Here is a 20,260-nt window from a genome sequence, read left to right on the forward strand (position 1 = left end):
TTCACGATGGAGCCAATCAGGGAATTTTTGCGTGTTTCAATAAAAACTGTAGCTTTTATTCGGCTGTCGCGCCTTTCGGTTGCCCGACTGTCGACTCCTTTGCCATGTCTATCTCTTGTTCCTTGTCAGTATTGAAACCACCATTAAATAATGTAATTGAAAACAGGGAAGGCTTCGTGGGTGACGTAATCAGGGCTATTGAGAGGGAAGCTTTCAATTTCCTTCAATTCCCCCGATTATCTGCGACTTTTCTTGTAGGTCATCGCTCATGAGATTTCCGGTCAAGTACCTCCCGTTAGCTACGTCACTTTCGGCGATGGCCCTGTATGAAGAATTTTACATAGGAAGGAACGTACGCAGGTAAATTTTACGAAGGCTTGCACTTTATCAACCTCTGGAAGCGTTCTGTCAAAATGACCACTTAAGGACGCGCAAGTGATCACCAGAGAAACAACTGCGTCACGGTCTAATCCGGTCACCTAATTCTCGTTGAAGATTCATCAGTCTACTAGACAGCGTGACCATCTCCTGACCAGTCTACACAAACCGGAGATGCAGTGGCTTGCTCGTGGCCATGTAATGTCCAGTGCGTGGCTCGGACAGAACAAAGAAAGAAACGAAGCAAAAAAGAAAAAAAGGTACCAAAAGCAAGACGCACACCCGCTTCCGAAGGCAGGCAATAAGAACGAGGAGCAGGTCGTCACTTGTCAAGTCGAGTTGACTGGCGCGGGGCCAGACTTCTTGGACAGAGATTACGCTCTTTGCCGCCTCGAGGCGCGCCAGTGAAAGATGAAAAGGGAGACAGTGAGAGAAGGAAAATAAATGCGGACAGCGGATGCAAGAACTTGGCTAGAAGTTCGCGGTGACGCGTACAAACTGGGCTTGTGACGCGGCGACAAGAGTGGCGTAGGAGGCTTCGCGCCTTGCCCGCTTCGTTCAGTGTCATTTCGAGGGCGAATTTTTCGCGTGCCTTGTGGTCAGGCCGCCGGCCCGTCAGCGGCTGGCCGAGGCCGCAAAGTGGGCTGTCTGGTCTTCCTGCACAAGGAAGCGCGCTAGAGGGCCGAACACCGATTCTTGTGTGTTCCCTATGGAGGTAACCAGCACAGTGGACTTTCCTTGAGGAAGTGCAGAAATATACGGATATGCAGGGATGGACGAAGGCTGAAACTAGCTTAAACACATTAGGTGGCGCTGGTAACAAGTAATAAGAGAAACACGCACATGCTTGTGCTGACGTTTCTTTGACTCTGGAATTCGGAACAAAAAGTTTGAGTTTCATGTAAGTTTTCAGCGTGGCTAGTCAGGAGGTATTGTGGACCTCAGGAAAGCAAACAATTTTGCGGAGGATCGCTAATAATGAGAAACTTATGCACCGCTACCATTCCTCCAAAAAAATTACGTGCAGGGCGCTCAACATTATTAATCGCATCAACTGATCAAAGAAGCGAACGCGCAAATATGGAGTGAACTGCGCATCGTGCGATGAAGTTCAGCTTTTTTTTTTACATAAACGAACGACGAGCAGCTAATCGCTATTTATGCTTTAAAAAAAGGTGTTAAACCATGACTGCATGGGTTATTCTCCCGAAAATGATATGTCTGCATCGAAGGAACAGAGTCGAGGTACAAAATTCGCTGCAGCTGGCTGAGCACTTTTCGGCGCATCTATGCGCACCATAGCAGCGCTTCGTGCAGCTGGTAATACAGAACATAGGCGAGCACTTCCTAAAGCAGTGAACAGGGCTGCTCTCAAAAGTTCTTGGGCCGCAGCTTCTGAAGAACAAGGGAAAGGAACTAAATTGAAAGCGTCTAACTTAACTGCACTCTAAACACGAATACCCCTATATGGAGTAAAAAGGTAGCAGGTTATCCTCTAGCACACTCCCTTCTATAAAAAGCAATGCACTAGAGCACAGCTTACTCCCGTCGTTTTACTCCTTTCTATTTAAAATGTACAGAGCTGCGGAAGCACTAATGCATCAGAGCACGTCGATGGGGTGACCACCGCCGGGGTAAGGACAGGGCTAAGCATAAAATTAGGGGAGAGCCTTTGCCAGTAGTGGATATAGCTGTGTTGCTGCTGCTGCTGCTGCTCATGATGATGATAATGATGATGGAAGGAATACGAAGGCACTACGCGCTGGAAAACGTTTATACGTAAAAAGCCACAGTGATTAGCTGGTGCCGCGAACTGTGCGAACTCAGTAGTCAGTTGTGGCATAAACGTAGCTAAGGATCCTTCATGAAATGCCTGCGTTTCCGTCCAAAATGCGTTTAGGCCGAATCCAGCTTGCCAGGCTAAATTACTAGGGAACAATTACTGCTACCCATCTGTGCCAAGCAAGACGTACGAACCACAGCGGCAACGAACAGGCATCGGTCGAAAGAGAGATGCGTTGCTAGCGCGATCGCCGAAGTGGCGGGGAGTGCGCGCGAACTTAGTCATCGATCGCACGTTCGTGTGTAATGCCCCACAGCGGGTCATCACATATTCAGGGCAAATACTGGGCCGGGCCGCCGGTGTCGCTCGGTCCTATCCAAGGAAATGTGTACCTACCAGCTAAGTGATCGCGCACAATCACGTGGGAAGTCACGTGCGAGAGTTCACGTCGCACCATGAGGTGCTTGTATACACTAGCGTTGTTTTCTAAAACCATTCCCTTTACACTTCATACCCTATGATTCCGCGCCAAATAAATGAAGATAGAAAAACGAGTGCACAGAATAGCAACTTGAAACTGAGTCTATGTCATGCGCCCACTTTAAGGAGAACTGTTAGACCGCTCACTTACATGTTTCATGGGTTCAGACCACAGGTCGTGTGAAGAAAATATAAATATTTTTGCACTTTTTGTCAAAATGGCGGCGATGTTTAAATTCAGTCGTATAGGTGCAGGATTGGGCGCGGAAGGGACTCTGTACTAGCAGCGGCAAATTGAAGACGAGGATTAGAAGTAACACGTACGGAGCGCTGTTCCCGCGTTGTTGTCCTATCAGTATCTACGGTTCCGCGCTCTCAGTTAGTAGTGAATCGTATGCTCACATTTTGCACAAGGCTGACATTCCTCGGGAGCCGTAAGTTGTTGCTCCACTTGCCGTTCACCCAAGAACGAAAAATCAAATTACAACCACCCCCAAAATTGCTTGGCTAAATCGTTAATGGCTGGCATTCCAAGCCACTGGAGTTTAAATTTCAACTCCGTCTAGGGAGTGGTAAAAAGGGTGCGGTTTCTGGTAAAAACGAGCGGCTCGGCTTCCAAGGAACTCTCCAGAGAACGCTTTTGCGTGAGCAGTTCTGGCGGCGCAGGGAAAAACGAGAAGGGAAGATAAAGGGTTGCGGGAGAAAAGGGATGGTGGTAAGTGACTCAGGAACGGTCGAATGAACCAATCAGCCCGCCCCAGTCCCCACGGGGAACCCGAGCAACAACACGGGCGTCGAGTGGTCCGCGAAAGAAAAGGGGAACCCTCGGAGGGAGATAGTCGACGGGAAGCGGCCGCTTTAGGCGCCGGCCTTTCAAGGCACCAAGCCTGGTTCTTTTTATGTGCGGTACACAAGTGTGAAAAAACTCGGCCGTCGTCTTATCTCACTTGATAGTTTCGAGACGATAGAAATCACGGACTTTTTCCTCTCATCATTCGCGCCTTCCGCTACTGGTCTGTTTCATTCTTTTAAGTTTCTTATTTTTTGCTTTTGAGATTAATTGGATGCAACCTCACGTTTCCTTTTTTTTTCCTCGCCATTAAGATACTCTTCCTGCTAGGACTTAGCCTCTGACCGCCATTTCAGTGGTCAAATAAACGTGGCCGTCTGCAATAGTGATAGTTGATGTTTTGATTTGGATAGAGTAACTCTCAAGTTCTGCCACCACTAACTTGGTTGCATAAGAGAAACATAAACAGGTGAAATTCCTTCTCGCTATCATTAAGTTTCGTTGATTGGCTTGGTTTATTGGGGTTTAACGTCCCAAAGCGACTCAGGCTATGATGGACGCCGTAGTGAAGGGCTCCGGAAATTTCGACCACCTGGGGTTGTTTATCAAATGTTTAGGGGACGTTACTACAAGCTACCAAGCTACCATAAGCTACCATAAGCTACCATAAGCTACCAAGCTACCATAAGCTTGCCGTCCTGGTTAGCTCAATTGGTAGAGCGACTGCTCCGGTGCAGCGATGGTCCTGGGTTCGAACCCCGGACCAGGACGAATTTTTCTTCAACTACGAAGTTTCTGAGAAAGCTGTATAGCTTTCCTTTGTAGCCGTATGGCTGCGCTCGGTTGGATGCCAATGAGTAATTACTCCCTTATTACAAATCTACTCCACCTTGGGGGATTCCCCTAAACATTTGACCAACACAGTTCCCACTTCGAGTTATTGATCAATTCGATCTCGCCCTACCATAAGCTTGCCGTCCTGGTTAGCTCAATTGGTAGAGCGACTGCTCCGGTGTAGCGGTGGTCCTGGGTTCGAACCCCGGACCAGGACGAATTTTTCTTTAACTGCGAAGTTTCTGAGAAAGCTGTATAGCTTTCCTTTGTAGCCGTATGGCTGCGCTCGGGTGGATGCCAATGAGTAATTACTCCCTTATTACTGGGGTTGTTTAACGTGCACTGAGATCGCAGTGTACACGGGCCTCTAGAATCTCGCCTTCATCGAAATTTGGCGGCCGGGGCTATCATTAAGTGAACTGAAGTTACTCTCTTTTATATTAGAAAGCTTTAGCACGGCGTGTACCGAGTATTATCGTGTATACCGGCGTGTACTGTGTACCGAGCGTGTAGAGTAATAGCACTTAGCGCATACACCTTACCGTGACCTCTAGCTACCGATGTGCATGCGTAGACGAACCCAATGCAACTGGTGCAACTGCAACTAGCATGCACCTTGCCCGTTAGGGCCATCTGTTTATGAAAGTGTATACGCTAAGTGCTGATACCCTCTATTGTAACGAACGCTTCAAACTGAGTGCACGCGGAATGAGCAAAGCTCTTCTTATCCTTTCTAGGTACGTTAGTTCAACATAAATTGGCAGCTCGCGTAATCGCGTAAGTTGCGGCGAAAGAGACGCAGAATAACAGTAGCGTGTGCATACTGTAACCAATGTAATGGAGCATCTGAAACGTGTTGGTAATAGTGATGACGCCTAAAGTCTCCTAATCCAATACAATGCGTTTCACCGGCATCTGCGCAATCACGAACGCACACACATGCACGCACACCGATACACACGTATGTGGGTGCGCAGGAATCATTTATGGGATCGAAAAGAAAGCATGTGATATATGTTATTTAGCCCTACAACTGCGTTTTAGCAACCTTCCTATGAATGCATATAAAGCGTGTTCGTTATTGCCGCGTGGTCGTGAATGCTCAAGAAGCTTAACGTGCTTGATTCTTGTCCCAGGTGTCGACCGCTATAACTTGATCGCACTGTTTACATTTCAATTTACAGACCTGAACTTGGCTTCTGTTTAAATGGCGACGTTTAACTGACAATGAATCCCTGCTTCAACTATGTCACGTGTATTTTGGCCGGACTCTTGTGAGGTATCAAAATTTATTTCGTCTCATCAGCATTCAAATAGAAAACATGCAATCAGAATGACTCTATAATTTTAATTACATCACTTTCAAGCCGTTTCGACCGTTGATTTGGTAGAAAAAAAATTGCACCACTGAGAGGTTGAGGCGGTTGCAAGTATACAGGTGGAATTAGCCTTGCGGATTCAGCCGGCAATTGCTCCACTCTAGCGTAACCTAAATTTTAAATGTGGCCCACAAATCATGCACATACCCGAGTCCTGACTGATCTACAGTGTTATAACACAATCACGGTCTTTGTAACGAGACATCACATGTACTACACATTCGTAGCGCTGTCCTTTCAGCGCATAAAAAAAATTGCATGAGAACTGAAAATTCCTTCAAAAACTATATGAGGCGGTTTGCTAGAGAAACGAATCAAAAGCTTAAATGTGCCAAAATTTATTTCTGCGCACCAAGATGGGTCGCGCCGACGAACATACTGCGCTTGTAAAAACAAAGCACCAGGGACGCCTATTAGCGAAAATGAGAACACGCTGAACGGTTTCTTTCATACTTCTATAGCTTTCTGGATTCAAAAACGTGCTACGTAGGTGCTTCACTGTCTTTCTGCCGGCACTTGGAGCAAGCGGTGCACACGTGTTTGCTGCCCTACGTAGGTTTAAAGAAAGGCCTGAAAGGACGTTTGTCCACGCTGTAGTTTCTTTCGCTTTCACCTGCTTTGACCTTTTTGGTCGGCTCTTTCAGTCGGCTTGAAACTACTGAAAAAGGCCGATCTTGGAGGCATCGCACGCGGCCCTCATCTGACCTCGCACGAATGGGCTGCGCATTTTCAGTCTTTCTTAAAGGATACGTTAAAGGTCTAGCTCTCCTTTCTTCTTTTCTCACCTTTTGACAAACCAGCCCGTTCGACCACTCTCTGCTTGCGCGTGTGTGTCTGCCGCAGCAAATCAACCGATCCTGAGTCTACTTAAACGACGGCAGCTACCCAGGACCTGAAACACCAAATCATATGCTACGTTTACGCTAACTCTACAGAGTGAAGGTCCAGTTGGTTATTCAAGAGAAAGAATGACTTTTGAGAACGAAGCTGTGACTAGGCCTCTACTCTCTTCCTTGATGCATATTTCAGTTCCCCTAAAAAACAGGACTCAACGCGACTTCAATCCAGTTCATGTAAACGTAGCAACAGTCCCGGGGACGTTTTTCATAAAATTTTATATCGTTTGAAGCAGACAGTAGAGGATGACGTCGCGCTGGACATGGCTCAAACGCGCCCTTGAAGGGCATTTGCAGAAACGCGCGCTTCATGACCATGCCGCGCTGGCAGACTGGCATTGACGCCAACGAATTACAGAGGACAATGACACGTTTGACATGCCTGGCTAGCTTCAATCGCGCTCTTTCCCTCTCAGGAAAGAAGTAGCTTCGTTGCTGTGTGAAAAATTAGCGAAGCATGGTCGCTATGACGCAAGGTTACTGAATCCGGCGGCAGCTGTGTGGCTAATGGCGGCCCAGCGACCAGTCGTGACTGATCATTTGCTTTCTCACCTCCTGCCGTGAAGACATGCCGCGCCGTGTGGGCGCGGCATGTCTTCACGTTGCCCATTTTCGAAGAAAACCAGCGCAAATGGAAAGACGGACGGTTGTAAAGTGGAGACAGGACGAGCGCTTGTCCTTTCTGCACCTTATAAGCGTGACTGATCAGGCTAGTTTGTAATTGATGACAGCTAGGAATGCAACTCAGGGCAACTTAAGGACGAAGAAAAGAGGGCACACCGCTGCGCTGTGGTGTCTCGTCTTTTGTTCGTCCCTGTCTTAAATTTCGCTGTGTTGTATTCCTACACCTTACACTCGTCCGTCGTAACATTTGCGCTGTTTTTCGCAGGAAATGATTCTTAACCAACCTCCCACAACGTGCGTTCTTCTCATGCGTTTGTTATTGTTGTGCCCTCTCAGGGTTTGCTCTCGTCAGGCACTCGGCAGCGTCAACGATAACGGCTCCGCACCACTTTCTCCCTTTTATATAGGGAGCAGCACCTCCCCCCCCCCCCCCCCCTCCAAAGTCCTATGGGCTAAGACAGACTAGATCACGTGACCAGATCCGACAGCGTGTCCTACACAATACCTACTGATCTACACAGACCTGCAGAGATAGCGGCGTCCCATGCATGCGCGTGCTCCAACTTTCGTTAGCTTTTTGGCCGTTGATAGCGCTGGATTTACTTTTTCGCCTGCTCTGATCTGCCCATCGTCCTCTATTTTGTGCGTAAAGTTTTAGTAAGCAGGGAAAACATGCATAATGACAACCTTTTTCACTACAGTCGAGCCCGCTTATAACGAACCTGCCATCCGCGCGGATTGCGTTCATTGTATCTGGGATTCGTACTAAGTGGCCTTTTTGTTTTACAGCCCTAATTATCCAATTTCTTCTTGCATTTCTTAGCAAAGTTCATTATTTGCTTCGGCTTCTTCTAAGGGGGCCATATCATGACGCTCTCCAAGCTGAGCAGAGTGGTCGTACGTATGCTTCTCACCGAGGCCAAGCAACAAGGTGCTTAAGAACACGATTTAACCAATCGTGGCTAAAGCGTACCCGGCAACTGTTGGCAGGTAGGCCTTCTCGCCATCAGATTCTTGGCAGGCGGGGAGTGCTCATACTTCGCGTACAATGTCTTCGTCAGTGTATCACTTTGCAATGCCAGCGTCATGATCCGCCCATCACAAAGTTATCCCAGGCAAAATCGTGCCCAGCCATAAGTGCATCGAACACGCGTTATTACCAATCTAAATGAATTTACACGCGGACATTCAAAGGCGTCTTTAAACGTTTCTTGTTCAATGAATCATGCTTCATGGAAAGCGATTTCTGACGCTCTCCGCTGTCAGTACCAGCCACACGGTCTTTCCACATTATTTCCAAAGCGACGAACAAAGATATCCGAGCCAGAACGTCGCCACCTGTTATGTCAGTTGCAATCAGCATGCGCTGTATGGAGCGCAGATTCTAGGACAACTTGAGCACTTGAATTACGCCCATGCCCGGTGAATGAATCGTGCGCTTTTTCTTCTGTGGCGAGAAGAGAATTTTCACCACACTCACAGAAGGTAACACGTGATGGGTCGCAAAGTTGTCAAGCATGAACAGGAGTTCATTTCTTTTTCACACTGTTATGGTTGAACTCAACCTACCACTCGACGAAAAACCGTGCATCGCCCTCACCAAACTTATGCCTGCTTGTATTCTCCCCAAAATAACAACAAAAATTGACGCATTCTACAGGCCTTTGTGTTCGGCCTGTAGGGTACGAAAGCTTGCCTCCCAAAGTATCGTAGTTTATCAGAGTTGTCGATGGACGTCAACACGAAAGTTTGCGACCAGCGCAGGTGTCGTCTTTCAAGGCTCTAGTTTTGACGGGAATGTCTCTCCTTTTCTATTGCATCTGAGGTCTCCGCATGCTTCTCGAGGGCGTATGTCACGGGGGCTCCGAGGTGCTCTTCAAACTCCGCGCTTTCCGGATCGTAGGTTTTTCGACTTCGGGACCAAATTTACGGCGCCTCTCCATTCGTTCTAGCCGACTTACTCCGCCACTGACCTCCGTTGTATCTGACGTGGTCCCATTGCTCTAATGCATATTGCCACGTTTCCACAAGCAGCCGCTGGGTGGCTGCTCTTCGCAAGTGCCGTGTTACGCAAGTCGCCGTGTCGCAAGTGTTACGTAGCCGTTGGGGCTCCTAACCGAAAGGCTTTAATGGAGGGTTGACCTGGACGGCACCGGAGAGCAAGCCAGGAGCACTCAGAGGAGGCCGGGGCCGAGCTTCTTCTTTCACTCGGCGATGCACGCAACTTGCGAAGAGCAGCCGCCCAGCGGCTGCTTGTGGAAACGTGGCAATATTTTGACAGTAGCGCCACCCTCGTTCGTAATAAGCGAGCGTTCGTTGTGACTGCAGCCATTGTAAATGGGCTGGACTGTATAGAGGACCCGGCCGTGCAGACCATCGCCACCGGCCGTGCTGCCAGTGTTATGGACCTTCGGAACATAAACACTTGAGTGCAGTGGGGTCGTGCGGGGACCCTGGGGCGCGCCCCGAATTCCTCTGTAAATAAAGTTTTGTCTCTCTCTCTCTCTATAGACAAAAAAAAAATATCTGCCTCTCCCGTAACCGAGAGTAGAGTAAGCATGAAATGTTTACGGGCCTAATGTCATCTCGGTGGACACCCGAACCGCACCGTAAAGGAAGGGAGGAACGCCACCCCCCGTTCGGCGCGATGCCTTGCCCTTTGAACGCAGCGCTTCTCCCCCAGGCCCCTGTGCGCCTGCGCGGCTTTGCTTCGATGCGCGAAGCCCCTAAGAGATCACGTATGACAACGAAGTGTATCGTGGCATTTATGTGCTTTTTGCACCCGTTATTAGAAATCGGAAATTATAATTCCGTGCATTATCAAACGCACAGCTCGACTGATATCTTGATAAACATTGAGAAGGCACTGGCAGCAGTTATTTTTTGTGACTCGTTTGGAGACCAACCGGCGCTTGCATGCCGGTCGCGTAGGAGGGCTTAGAGAGTCTCGTTAAATCTCGTTAAGTCTCGTACGGTGCCCGGATGTTCTCGTTTCAGAGCCCGGATGACTGGAATTTAGTGGATTTCAGTGCCCGGATGATGGCTCTCGGTCTCGGCGTGACGTCACTACACTGCCGACAACGGGAGCTATAAGCATTTCATGCTTAAAAGACATCTTTCCTCTAGCCCTTTTCTTTTATTCGCCACCACCGACCATAACATGGGTTACTGAACTATAATTACACGGATAAATGATAAGTATGTTCTATTTGAAATTAAATGTCAGTAGATGTGTATGTTCGAACAAGTATATATAAACGCCACATCGACGGCAGTGTTTCTGCCCTATAGCGGCGGTAGGGACTAACTTTTAGATGCGCGCTGGAGCAGTGCTCTTTCATCAGGCTTTCAGTGCAGAAGGCCATGGTCCTACGCAGTATATGAAAATCATCTAGAGAAAAGAGACGGCGCTGTCTGCGCGAGTTTCCTGAAGAGCGCTTCTTCCGGCATCAGAATGCTGGGAAGGGCAGCCGTGTCCCCTGTGGCTTCGCTAGTTTTCGGTTGGAAATGTTGATTCGGTTCAAGGATCCCAAGTGGGCCGCGACATAGGCTGTTATGTATCGTAAGCGGTACTGATTGATACCTATCTATTAAAGAGTATTCTCAAAGCCACGAAGGTGCTAAGGTAGTCGTCGATACTCTAAAGAAAGAGTCTAATGTTTTCAAACTCAGGTTACGATTGAAGTCAACTTCTTGCCAAGCAAATACGAAGTTCACATTTCCTGGCATCTCCGCGGTGGATGAAGTAATCGCAGGGCCAGTTCCCATGACAAGTACCTGTATTAAGTTCTGTGCTTCGTCGAAAGTGCCGGCCGCCCTGGACATGAGCGGCATTGCTATCGGCCAATAGGTGAACGATGTTTTCTGTAGCGACATATTACTACGGTGATGCCGTCTACGATGGCGGCGTAGTCCAACCCGGAGAAAATCGTGTACATACAGCCTTCAATATAAAACAAGCCCCACATGATAGACAACAACGTCGCAGGAGCTGCCCCAACATAGCTTTCTCGAGGAATTTAACTTCGGCATCATATCTTGCATACAGGCGGTGTACTCTGCAAACTTTCGTTTCGTTTTCTGTATTTTGGTTTGCTGCTATTGGTCGCAGCTTTCCGATGACGTAGGCCATGGCGGATGACATCAGTGACAGAGGATCGAAAGATGTTACAAAATAGAAACGTTATAAAATACCGGCCCAGGTGTTTACCTCTGCGTTACGGCGCCTAGCTTTCTCCTGTGTTTTATGTCGCGTCAGTTTCACCAGACAAAACGGAAAGTGAAATGGTTTGGATATATGTATCACATTTCACAAACGCGCGCTTTAAATAATCCCACGCTCTCGTTTTTTTTTTTCTCCTTCTTTGGCGCAGGCTCACTGTTTCTCGGAGCCGCAATGTCAGGCTATTTTGAACCTCACTTATTGAGGCCTTTTCTTGGCAGCGTTTTCATAACCGCCCAATTACCTACAGTGCGCAACAGCGCATTAAAATATGCACCGAACGTACCAGTGATGCTCCATTCGGAGAATTTTTCTCTCTGTGGAGATTTTGAGGCGCAAAATTTGTCGAAAAGGGGATTTTACGAAGTTTCAGGCACTTTTAAGGGCCGAAATTTCCTGAGATCTCAATCTTCAGCAGAGATCGAAAAAGCTCCTGAAATAATAATTTTCACGTCTACTTGACGAAATTTTTGGTTACAGCGTGGGACGTCACTGGACTCGACGCCGCAATCATTCGCCATGCGGTCATCAGCTATGCTTGTCGTAGCTGGCGTGATGGAGTTTATTTCTACACCTTTCATGTCTTTCTTACTGCGCACCCAGGGCAAAATCAGGTAAAAATATTTACCAAGAAAGCCTGCACTCCGTCAGCTCTTCTGGTCATTCATTTGACTGATACGTTTAGAGATTAATTAATTCACTGATTAGAAGCAATTGGAAATTCAACGAGAGCCAATGCGGCCGAACTGTCAGTGAATCATAGTCGGCCCATCAATGACACATTAAAATTGTTGTAAAAGCTTAACGAAGTGTCGGTCGACCAGCTTGCCTAGTGGATACCAAAAGCCGTCATTTTCCATCGCAAATAGTAAACCAACTGTACGCCTCCATCCCACACTTACACTATAACCAGAATGGAGTAAAACGGGAGTAAGGTATTCTGTAGAGCACTCCCTTTTAGAAGAAAGGTGTAGTCCCTTTTTACTCTAATATAGGCGCATATGTGTTTACTGTGTACAAGCGCCCTGAGCGCCCGTGAGTCGGCGTACTGTGGCGCAGGACGCGAAGAGACGTCAATATCAAAGGCAAGTGTGAACGGCAGGATAGAGGTGGCCACCCTTTTTATATGTCGCGAGCCGCGATAACATCATCGCCTGCAGAATCACGCCTCCCGGATCCCGGAAAGAACAGCAGCAGCCATACTTCTCTACAGAACCCGGTTAGTCGCCGGGCATCGGCATCGCCAAACGCGAAAAGCCCCCGGCCAGTCTCTTCGGTCCGTCGTCGGCCAACGACGCACCACAACATACACACACAACGCACGCACAACCGCGCCAGCTGTCTCAACCGAGGCCCATTTCCGCTCGCCACGGCCCCGAGCGAGCCGCAGCAAATGTGCTCTTGAGTGTACGCAAAGTGTGGCGTTTGTTTACGATTTACGATATCGCCGCGCCATCAACCAGGAGCGCCGGGTGCGGCTCTCCCTTCCCTTTCCCTCCCCCTCTGTTTTGCCCGCGGGAAGCGCGTTATTTTTGAACGGCCGTCGAGCTCGCCGTCGGCGCACCGAAATACACTGAGCCGGCGGAAATATTCGCCACTTTCAGCGCCCCCCTCCCGGGCGGACCTTCGATGCCGCTGGCCACGTATGCGTGCCGCCCGTCCGAAGCCTATGAATCATCGCGGAATACTCCGACGGAATGTATTATTCGGGAAAAGGCTCGCGCAGATTCTATCCAGGCTTGCGCTACCTGCGAGCAATGAATAAGCCCGTGACCCCCAAAGGCATCGAACTGCTCCGTCCTCGTGTTTTGGACAAGAAAGGCTTGTGCGTGTTATAAGACAATGGTGTTCCACACGTAAACTTTTGAGATGAAGGCGACACCGGAATGGACGAGTTTCAACGAGAGTGTAGAGGCTTGCTGTCCTCTTTAGGGTTATTCACACTTCTAAGCGCCCTCAGAAACCATACACGAATTGGCGAAGTAGTTTATCCCTTACAGTGTGGCTTATGTGATATATAGTTCATTAGAAGACGCTCTTACTTTCGCACTTTGTTTCCAAAAAAAGAGAAATTTATTCTTTTCTTTCCGATGTGTTCATTCTTCAGGCACGCAAGCAAGAAAAAAAAGGCTTCGTAGAAAACCTGTTGTTGCGACAGTAGATTACCGCTCTTCTCTTATGGATCTCATGCAAACACATGTGCTCATAATCATCGCTTTCGTTCTCCCAGTACGTCTATCGTCACAGTGACCATCCATGAGGTAGTATTTCAATTCACTAAATCGTATCAGCCTCTAGTACGAACTGCCGAACGAATTTCCGTCTTATTTTCCGAAACCTACATGCAGTCTTAGTAGTCGCTATCACTTAGCCACGCACCGGTCCCATAAATGCTGCTTCCACCAAATAAGGCGAGAGACAGTTCTCAGGCTAAGTAAAAAGGAACTAGTGAATTCAAAGCCTTCCCGTCTGTTTTCACGTTAGTTGGCTATATTCTCAGTCTAACCAACCTCTAGCACAGGAACATCTGTGGAGCAAAGAATTCGGGCGACTATGAATAAGTCTTGCTAGGAAACAAGATGCACATTTACTTTAGTGCGGCGATGCCACGAAGGGGGTTTATGAGAGATCCCGTTAACATTATGTGTTATGTGCCCTTGTGAGACTTTTATAATGTATGAAGTTTGAAGAACTTCTATACTCCATCTTTGATTTTGTTCGCACTGAAATCAAGGGCGCAGCTCGTACCAGGTAGTCAGCCGTCGAACTTTCGAAGCATCTCGCATTTAAGAGCGGTTGAGACTGGGAAGTGCCCGTTACTCCGGTAACAGAGGCGATAAAGCGTACGCATAGCTCACGGTGCCTGCAGGTCAAACGCCATCACATTACCGAAGTAACTTTCCGAATCAGGCCCCTGATTTGCTGACGTTAGCTGCATAACATTCCCTTCAGTGCGAACAAATTGAAACAAAGAGACTTAAGAATGTATACGAGAATCGAGCGCTTAAATCGCCTAAGACGACGATAGCCGCAAGTCGAAGAACTGAGAATCCTTGCAAAAGCGCGACCGTTACTTATTGAGTGCTGTCTTGTCGAAAGCCATAGAGCTACGCATAATGTGATTGAATGCAGCAGCAGAAACCAATGTCTGCTGTTCTCACTCACTTGGTGAGATTCGCTGAAAGCGCTTTGTTCTTCACGTCGAAGACGAAACATTTTTTTTCTTCAACCAATATATAGAATCTGCCAGTTTTTCGTCAATATCACGAACTGTACGAACGAGCGGTCACACAACGGCCTAAGCGAACCCGCTAAACCCGTGCGCAAAAGGTTAGTGTAATTTTGAATCTATTTCACGTACTCCCATATTGCAATGGTGCGCTGTGTAGTCATTTCTTTGGGGCGCGAGTGATAGTACTAAAACACTGCTCGGGTGTAGAACATGTACAGGCGGGCACATAAGTAAACGGGGCACTCTAGTGCGATCACGCCTTCCCTATCGGAAATGAAGAAAGATTGTTTGTCCACCAGAAATCTTACTAGTATTCATCACCGGCATGCACAAAGCGCAGCAAGCAATTACAGTTAGGCAACGTATGAAAATTTTTTGAAGGCAATCGTTTCTTCCATTACCATCTGCCCACACTTGTAAGCACATGCAGTTGTAGCCCGCACACACTAGCTTCGATTACATGTCCTCATTATAAAATAAATTTTGTGTCAGCTCTGAATGCCTAAAAAAGACAACCAGTTGTAGAATAACTGGCATACTTTGGCAGGAATGGAACGGAGTGGGCATTTTATTCGGCTCTGGTGGGAAGGAGACGATGTGAAGTCGGTTACCATCTGACGGGATAAGCTGATTTCTTTCGTAAAGAAAAGAAGCGTCGAATTAATAGCGAGCAGCAAGGCTTTCAAAACAGGAAGCAATAGGTCCAAAAATATACCATATTTGAACATTGTTAGGAGGCAATACTAACAGACATTCCAAGTACGAACAATAACGATCAGACGTTACGCACGCTACTGCACGTATAGATTCATCATAAACTCATTTTTTCATTACTATCGGCCAGCTGATCAGAAAAATAACCAAGAAAACACCGAAACATATGTACACCCCCCGTCAAAAGTATACAGCCCAACGGGTTTGCTTGTGAGGCCTGCGGTCAGCCTCGTGATGCATCCTCAGCGACCGTAATCTCTCGAAAGAAGAATGGCTATGCGTCCTTAATTTTCCGAAGCTTTGGACTGTTAGACGCGCTAGGGAGCCCCGCTAAACAGCTTAGAAGCAAACCCCTCGGGCTGTATACTTTTGACGGGGGCTGTACCTTGTGGAGAAATTGGTGCAATATTTTTTGTGTGTGTCATGTGAATCTTGTTCTTTTTGTGAATAAACAAATAATATTTTTTAGTTGCAAAAGTACACTGAGATGTATTTACAATTATTTTTTACTCTGGGGGTTTAGTTTTTCAATAATGCGCGTAAATATGCTAAGAATACTCCTGGTAGTTTCATTTATTGTGTTTTTGTGCACTGCTGTAACTGAACCTTACATGCTTGTTTCGTATACATTGTATTTGCAATTAGGTTGTTATGAACTTTTGTCCGATGTATTGTGCTACAAGTGTTCTCGATTGAATTCTATAAATAGGTGCCACTACTGTCAAGGATTGGATGGCCTCATAAGGCAGGAAACCACCTTAAGCCTTCTCACCCCGAACAAACTTTGTAATTTTGCCCCAAAATAAAGACTGCTGCTACTACTACTACTACAATGCAGCATTGGTCAATGTCTTGTTGTCTTTCACGCACTTTCCCTGTAGTTGACAACACAATATAGTCACTTTTCAGAATATTTGAAATATATGCCTAATTTTATGGCTACTGAACTCACAGGAGAAGTCGTGAACTATCACATATCATCATCGTCACCGGGGAAATTCAGAAAATGAAAGTTTAGTCCCACTAGCTCTTTGCTTTCAGTTAAACCGTTTCTCGACGATCAGTCATTTCAATATCTGTGGGGTGTCGCACTTTTAAGTGAAAGGTCTGGCTTCGCAAACCTTTCGTCCACTCACTTCTATGACAAGTGGACGAATAAACAAATTCGACAGGATGGCTAATAAAAATTTCGCTCCGTTTCATTTACTGTGAATTTCTGTGCAGTACTGCCGCAAAAAAATAGAACCGTAAACTGTTAACCGTTCATTTTAAAACTGCTGCCTTCATTCTTTAGAGATATTAGTAGCACCATCAGTTCTTTTATATCCCTACCTGCTCCAACAACAGAAACGCACACAAAGTTTATTATGACGACTGATTCGCGCAGAGCATCTAACACTGCGAAATTGATTTTTTTTTTTTATCGGGGTGACTTCCAGAGCGCACCTTGAGCTTGTTGTTTTGAAATAATGTGTGTTCACTTCACATCAATCATGTAAATCCTTCCCAGAAGTTTTACTTCTGACCGCATATCCTTTTTTTTTAGAGGAAACTTCTTTAGTCTAGTCTGCAGAAAATACAAAAAAATGGAGGGATACTATTTGTCAAACAAGGAATTTCGGTGGCGTTCAGCTTAAAAACAAAATATTTATCGAGACTATGATAGGTTCTTCGCTCTCTCTGCATTTAAATAAATCTAGAAGTCGGGACTGCAGGACTACCGAAAGTAAAGGGTATTATTAACGGATGAGGTCTTGATGCTCTGTAGCTGTGGAGTTAACTCACGAATACATCGATTTCTGTAACAACGGCACGATTTAGGGATTGTTTCAACAGCGGCCGTCTTTCACGTACGCCCCATTTTGCTGTCTTCGCCCTTGCAGCTTATTGCCCACATTTCCTCGACACTGAGAAAGCGTTTTATGGCCAAGAAAATGACAAAGGCCATCAAAAGCTGCAGTCATGTCGGTTGCTTCTGGCAGCGCAGTATTGCTTGTACCCAAAAAATACCCGTCATTAAGTTTTCAATAACTCAATCACTTATGAATGCCATTTTGCTTCTAAGAAATTGACGTTATAAGAGTAAAACTTAGCCATTAAAACAAGTTTTACGCTGCTAGAAGTTTCGGACGCTAAGAATAGAAATGAGTTAAACAGTTGAGTCAGAGCACATCCCTCAACTGGCCACATAATTTACCTCTGCGGCCTCTAACATTCAAGAGTGTCATCACGACGAAACATGTAGTGAGAGAGCGTATTACGCATGCTTCCTACTCGTCCCCACGTGGTCGAAATTTCCGGAGCCCTTCTCTACGGCGTCTCTCATAGCCTGAGTTGCTTTGGGACGTTAAACCCCAATAAACTAAACCAAACCAGCTTCCTACTCGCCAGTTATACGGAATACAAACAAATGAATTGGTTCTAGCTGTAGCAAAATAAGTGATGTCGTTCGGAGTTTTACCGGCAGTTTCTGTCGTTTGTTAAGCACAATTTTTATTCGGTGTATTGTAGCACATCGCTTATCGAAAATGCAGTAAAAAAAAAACGAAACATCTTTGCTCGAGCAATATTCTGATTGGGTGCGATCTTGCAATGACGCAGGTACGATTCTACAAGTCGAGCACCACGCTAACACGACAGAGCTTCGCGCAGTAATTTATTTCCGCTTCAAGACAGCAGCGCTGGTCGCATAAGTGGACCGTCGTTCTAGGCGTTAAAAAGATGGCGCTAATTTATTCATTTTATAAACGCCTTAAGTTCCCGCTTCCGTACGAGAAGAATTAGCGTTGGTGAGTGAAACGGGGCTTCTTGATCAGTAAAGATTAACTCCTCTCTTCCAGCAAAATCGGGAGGGCCATTTTTCAGTGTTCGGTAACACAGAATGGCCGAGGACAGTTCATTCATTAGTATTAAATAACGCCAACTTCAGTATTGCTTTATATGGGTATCTCGTTAACCTGCGAGCGGTCCAAGAATTCATTAACTGTCGCTGTTATTTTTGCTCGCCTTCGTTCAATATTTCTCCTTAACCTGAGTTGCTTCGGGATGTTAGACCCCAATAAACCAAACCAATAAACCAAACCTTAACATTCATTCTTTGGCAGCGGCCGTGATGCTAAAATCAAATAAACTATACAAACTTGAAAAGCCAACGCACCATTACACATTCCAAATATACAGGTATATAGAGAAAGGAAAGTGGGTAATGAGTAATGAAATCGAGCATCGCATGTCGAAGTCATCTACCACGTGTTCTTATGCCAGCGACGCGCGTATTAGACATTCTTGGAGCCAACGTCCGCGCGCCAAAATTCTTTGAGCATGGCGTTTAGTTCACCAGGCGCACATAATATACTCGTGGTCGCCAAATAAAGCCTCTCGCCTTTCCAACATCACAACCTCCTGTTCAGTCTAGTTCTATGCCACGCTTCTATAAGTCACCTTACCAGAGCTCTGTGTCAATTAGTGCATGGTTTTTAACTAACTAGCCGAGCGAAAAAAACGGCGTACTTGAAATGACGGATACAAAATGTGCCGCTGTGAATCATAGTCTCCCTTTATCCAAATGCATGTCGCTAATTTGTCAATGGAACGCCGGCATGGCGCTGAAGTACGCAACTGAAGCTGCAGCACAAACTAGCTGCTTCTGTCACTCACCTCCTCTCCTCCTCAGCCATGCAGCTTCCGGCCGCAGCAGCAGCAGCGCCTGAGGCAGCGGTATACACAGCAAGCCCGCGGACGAAAGACGGCGCGGGACGGTCGCCGGTGTGTTACGCGGGACCCCGAGGCTTGACTCCCGAAAAACCACGTGGCGCACGCGCGAGCCCGAGGCCGCTCTCCAGAGACGGGCCAGCGGCAGCGGCGCGTATTTTTAAGTCTCGCCCAGCCGGGGCCCCCTTTCTACGGCGCGCCCGAGCCAAGTTTCGGGGGCGCCCCTGCGCTCCCTTCGCGTCGCGCGCCGCGCGGCCGCCCCGGGGCGCTCCGCCCATCGCGGCCGCCGCGCGTCGCCGACGCTCATTGGCTGAGCGCGCCAGAGCGGCCGCTGCGCGCACCGGCGAGCACTATTTACAGCGGGGCCGACGCCGACGCTCCGTCAGTCGGTTCCTCCGGTTCCGCTGCGCCGCATCACCGTTCTTTCCTTACGCTTCGTCGGCCACCGCCGCTGAGCGAAGCGTGGGAAGAGCGGCTGGGAGGCCCAGCACGTGAACCGGAGGAGAAGGAAAGGAGTTTGGAGAATCATGCTTCTGCTTTGAAGTATGCACTTGGCTTGAAGAGGCAAAGGAGCATTAAAGTCCGCAGAATCAAAGACCACTTAACTGCGTGATACGGGGTTGTGTGCGCCAAACATCTTCAAAACCATTGGGTGATTTACCTGTGGGTGAATGCTGTTTAATCATGACAGCTATAGGAAAGCACCCACTAAACACGAATTGAACATAGATAGATTGGTAGTATTGGCGTTCAAAGTACTAGTAGTACCAGCAGCAGTAGTAACTGCATTCGTAGTAGGAGCAGTAATATTTTTTGTTATGAGGATCTTGATGTAGTAGTTGTTGTTTTTAGTACAAAGCCAAGACGCACAGAACGCCATTAAATATTGCGAATTTCGTCGTTTTCATTGCAAAGCATTCCGGCGCATCGAGCCTCCACTGAAATTTGGTACAACAGGTCGTTCGTGGCTACCCTAGAAATTGGCGGCACTTTTTGACCGATTCATCCGCTCACTTAAGTTGCTGGTTCCGGCTGCTGGAGACTAACCGTGCTTGGCAGCAGAACAGTTCGCGAGATAAAGGGAGCGCTGCGATCAGCTTGCCGGGCACGTGCTTATGCGAAAGACATGAAAGTAACACACCTCGTCGACAATAAGTTACCAGAGAAATGTTCACGTACCAAGCCTAGTAGTGTCGGCGGCACTGTAATTAACAGAT

General features: G+C 47.3%; 1 protein-coding gene across 1 annotated transcript in view; it reads right to left on the minus strand.

The window, feature by feature from the left end:
* Positions 1–19,241, minus strand: part of LOC149342772 (zeta-sarcoglycan-like) — a 49,398-nt gene extending 30,157 nt beyond the window's left edge. The window contains exon 1 of the mRNA XM_089542232.1: positions 18,990–19,241. The gene's annotated coding sequence lies outside the window, so the exon portion shown is untranslated. The remainder of the gene's footprint in view (positions 1–18,989) is intronic.
* Positions 19,242–20,260: the final 1,019 nt, after the last annotated feature.

This window comes from Amblyomma mixtum, chromosome 5, assembly GCF_055824585.1.
Source record: "Amblyomma mixtum isolate Tamu chromosome 5, ASM5582458v1, whole genome shotgun sequence".
NCBI lineage: Eukaryota > Metazoa > Arthropoda > Arachnida > Ixodida > Ixodidae > Amblyomma > Amblyomma mixtum.